Source organism: Delphinus delphis, chromosome 10, assembly GCF_949987515.2.
Source record: "Delphinus delphis chromosome 10, mDelDel1.2, whole genome shotgun sequence".
Classification (NCBI taxonomy): Eukaryota; Metazoa; Chordata; class Mammalia; order Artiodactyla; family Delphinidae; genus Delphinus; species Delphinus delphis.
This window is the reverse complement of record NC_082692.2, coordinates 22,947,108-22,952,154: the sequence shown is the minus strand read 5'-3', so window position 1 is coordinate 22,952,154 and position 5,047 is coordinate 22,947,108.

Sequence of the window (5,047 nt, the reverse complement as noted above, 5' to 3'; positions counted from 1 at the left end):
TTTTCCATCCCAATAACAACCAAGCTCTTGGCTTCCCAGATGCCTAAATACTCTCACCTCATCTGTGACTCTATTCTTCTGCTGGGATATAGGTTTTCTTCCCCTTACCTATTCCTTTCTTAGTATTATCTGGACTAACATAAATATTGCAAATTTAGGCTGAAGACCTAAATAGACATTTCTCCAAAGAAGATATACAGATTGCCAACAAACACATGAAAGAATGCTCAACATCATTAATCATTAGAGAAATGCAAATCAAAACTACAATGAGATATCACCTCACACCAGTCAGAATGGCCATCATCAAAAAATCTAGAAACAATAAATGCTGGGGAGGGTGTGGAGAAAAGGGAACCCTCTTGCACTGTTGGTGGGAATGTAAATTGATACAGCCACTATGGAGAACGGTATGGAGGTTCCTTAAAAAACTGAACATAGAATTACCATATAACCCAGCAATCCCACTACTGGGCATATACCCAGAGAAAACCATAGTTCAAAAAGACACATACACCCCAATGTTCATTGCAGCACTATTTACAATAGCCAGGGCATGGAAGCAACCTAAGTGTCCATCGACAGATGAATGGATAAAGAAGATGTAGCACATATGTACAATGGAATATTAGTCAGCCATAAAAAGAAACGAAATTGAGTTATTTGTAGTGAGGTGGATGGACGTAGAGTGTGTCATACACAGTGAAGTAAGTCAGAAAGAGAAAAACAAATACTGTATGCTAACACATATATATGGAATCTAAAAAAAAAAAAAAAAAGGGTCATGAAGAACCTAGGGGCAGGACGGGAATAAAGATGCAGACCTACTAGAGAATGGACTTGAGGATACGGGGAGGGGGAAGGGTAAGCCGTGACAAAGTGAGAGAGTGGCATGGACATATATACACTACCAAATGTAAAACCGATAGATAGTGGGAAGCAGCTGCATAGCACAGGAAGATCAGCTCGGTGCTTTGTGACCACCTAGAGGGGTGGGATAGACAGGGTGGGAGGGATGGAGACTCAAGAGGGAAGAGATATGAGGATATATGTATATGTCTAACTGATTCACTTTGTTATAAAGCAGAAACTAACACACAACTGTAAAGCAATTATACTCCAGTAAAGATGTTAAAAAAATATATTACAAATTTAGATTTAGGGGAAGAGTCCAAAAACTTCTTGTTAATGCCTCTGATTAGGGTTATGGTCAGAGTCAAGAGAGAAACTAGGGGAATTACCTGGCAGTTCAGTGGTTAGGACTCTGTGCTTTCACTGCCAAGGACATGGGTTCAATTCGTGGTCCGGGAACTAAGATCCTACAAACTGCGTGGTGCAGCAAAAAAAAAAAAAAAAAAAAAGAGAGAGAGAAACTTAGTGAGAAATTGAGATGGGAAGCTGGCCTATGGACAGGGAATAGATTTGTTTTGTTTTGTTCAGGGGCATAAACAAATGAGTCAAAGTCAAGAAGGGGCAAATTCTAGAAAAAATTCAATCTGTGCAAGTGTTGAACAGCCCCGACAAGTTTAATTAGAGGGAAGGTGACTGCTGTCAGAGATGTTGGAAATGGATTCTTGCCTACTGTGGGTTATCAGGCATTAACTTTAAGATCCCTTCCAACTCCAATGCATCTGTATTTGGGATTGGTTGATTACAGAAGAAATAGTCCAGACTTATGGGCAGAAGAGTTGTTACTGGGAACAGAATAGAGAGCAAATACTGGGTTGGATTGAAGAGAATAGAGCAAAATATTGGTCCTTACTTCTTTGATGAGAATGAGAGCTAACAGGAAGAGTGTGCATCCCAGGACTGGACAACACTTCCCACAAACACTACTCAAACTTCAAGATTATCTTCTTTTAAACAAAATTACTCACTATTTCCTAAAAGTAATAGAAGATGAAACAACAGCCAGCATTCAAGGGAAAATGTTTTTCTCTTCATCTTGAGATTCTCTGCCTTGCAAGCCTGGAAAGGAGCGTTCTTGAGTCCCAGATATGATTAGGCCTAGAAAGGAAAGAAAAAGAACTGAGGGTCTTGAAAAAGAAGAGTCTCAAGTTGGAGATCTGAGGCTGGAGTTCTGGGGGTTTTGGTCTCCAAAGAATGGGCCCACAATGGGAAGAAAAACACCAGTAGGCAGAACCTGGGGTTGCAGACTGGGGACGCTGGATGCCTGGTCCCTTAGGATCCCTCCACAGAATGTCACCTCTTTCTTTCTCTTTCAAAGAAGGTCTTTATAGCGTCATCTGGGTTGAGCCGGAGCTGGGTATATGACCTGTTGTTCTTTCAGCTGTGGGCAGGTAACAGAATACCTGAACTCAGAGAGGAGAAGTATAGAGGCCAGGAGATCCGTGAGAATGAAGAGTGACATGGTCGCATTAGGCAGGGCCTCGGGAGGAGCAGGAAGTAGTACAGTTCAAAGGGATCATGTTGTCAAAGTGGAGGGAACTCATCCTCTGAGGCAGGGATGGGGCTAAAAACCTGTTCTAGCTCAAGACCTTGTTTCCTGGAGAGAAGTCCTGAGTAACTGGGATAACTGTGTGGGGGCAGGGTGTGGGAAGGTAGACTTGATGAGCAAACCTTAGTTGGAAGGACACATAAAGTGAGTTTCACTGTGAATGGGGACGGCGGCCCGGACCTCTGGGTGCTGGTGAGCATGTGGTAGGCACACATCTTGGATGAGGTGGGAAGAGAGACTCACGGATAGACTCTGGGATATCTGAGGTATGGGAGGTGGGGGTGGGGAGAGTGGGGCTTGGGCTGCTGAGGAGATGGGACCAGTGGTGTATCACTGTCAGTGTATACCTGTTTGCAAGGACCCCAAATTGTTAAAATTTCAGGATTTCTGCAGCATAGCCATTATTAAAAATTTGAGTTCTAATTTGATACTATGTGTAATCAAAACAAGGTGTCTCTACCCCCTCCAGCCATGGAGGCTTTCTGGAAGAGGAACCATTTCAGGTTCTTTTTTTTTTTTTTGGAGCACCATGCAGCTTGTGGGATTTTAGTTCCCTGACCAGGGATCAAACTCAGGCCCTCGGCAGTGAGAGCACATAGTCCTAACCACTGGATGCCAGGGAATTCCCCTGAATTCCCCTGAATTTCAGATTCTTTAAATGTTTGGGTGAAAGAATATTCACTGCTTGTGAGGCCTGATGAAAGTGAGCTGACAAGCAGGAGATGAAGATTCATCCCACAGATATTTAGTGATTTCCTACTATGTGCCAGACACTGTACTCCAGTAAACGAAGCAAATAAATTTGTGTTATTTTGGAGCTTATATCTAAGATATGAGAGAACTGTGAATGACTGAGTTTTAAAAGCAGGAAGAGACCCAGGCCATAACCTATGGCCATTCTCTGGGAACATTCTGGTCTCCCATCTTGACTCACTCCCCCATCATTTTTCTTTGTCTTCTCCTCCATGACCCTTTCCTCCACCAAGGTTTCCTCCCTTAGAATGTCTCCCATTATCCAGTGTCCATAGCCATGCCCTCTTCAATGACCTCCTCTAAGGTCTGCTCTGTGGTTGTCACTGGTGTGGCCTTTTCCATGGTCTCTTTCATGGCCCCAGGCCTGTGGTTTCCATCATGGCTTCCACAGAAGACACCTTGATGACTCATTTCCACAATCATCTTCATGACTGTGGCTCATTTCATGGCCCACATTGTAGCTTTCTTCATGGCCAAGGCCACAGGCCCCTCCATGGCTCAGTTTATTGTAGAGGCTGCAGAACAATGGACCCAGGCCAAGGTCATGGGTGTAATAAGTGTCAATGTTTCTTAGAGGCAGAAGAGTATCCCTCTAAAAGAGAAAGATGTGGATATTTTAAGAGAGTACTCCTCTCACATTTCACAATCCACCTGGTTGACTAAAATCACAGACTTTCACTTTTTTTTCAGGTATATATCTTTATTTTACTGAAACTGAAATTAAAATTAATAACAGTAAGCAAAGCAAAGCACAGCAAATGTATTGTAGAAGATGTATATTAAAAGGTCAGAGGTATAAAACTGAATGGTTTATCCTTTTCCATATTGTTCCTGCTTCGAGGATTTTTAAAAATTGAAGTATAGTTCATTTACAATGTTGAGTTTGTTTCAAGTGTACAGAAAATTGATTCAGTTATACCTATATATATAATATATACTATATATATTCTTTATCAGATTCTTTTCCATTCTAGGTTATTACAAGATATTGAATATAGTTCCCTGTGCTATACAGTAGGTCCTTGTTGTTTGCCTGTTTTATATATAGTAGTGTGTATATGTTAATCCAAACTTCTAATTTATCTCCCTCCCCCTGACTGTTCCCTTTGGTAATGATAAGTCTGTTAGTCTATTTCTGTTTTGTAAATAAGTTCGCTTGTGTCATTTTTTTAGACTCCACATATAAGTGATATCATATGATATTTGTCTTTCTCTGTCTGACTTAACTTCACTTAATATGATAATCTCTAGGTCCATCCATGTTGCTGCAAAGGGTATTATTTCATTCTTTTTTATGGCTGAGTAATAGTCCACTGTGTGTGTGCGTGTGTGTGTGTGTATATATATATATATATATATATATATACCATCTTCTTTAACCATTTATCTGTGATAGACATTTAGGTTGCTTCCATGCCTTGGCTATTGTAAATAGCATTGCTATGAACATTAGGGTGCATGTATCTTTTCGAATCAGAGTTTTCTCCAGATATATGCCCAGGAGTGGGATTGCAGGATCATATGGTAACTGCTTTTTTAGTTTTTTAAGGAACCTCCATACACTTTTCCATAGTGGCTGTACCAATTACATTCCCACCAACAGCGTAAGAGGGTTCCTTTTTCTCCACACCCTCTCCAGCATTTATTATTTGTAGACTTTTTAAAGATGGCCATTCTGACTGGTGTGAGCTGACACCTCATTGTAGTTCTGATTTGCTTTTCTCTACGAATTAACAATGTGAGCATCTTTTCATGTACCTATTGGCCATCTGTATGTCTTCTTTGAGAAATATCTATTTAAGTCTTCTGCCCATTTTTTGATTAGGTTGTTTGTTT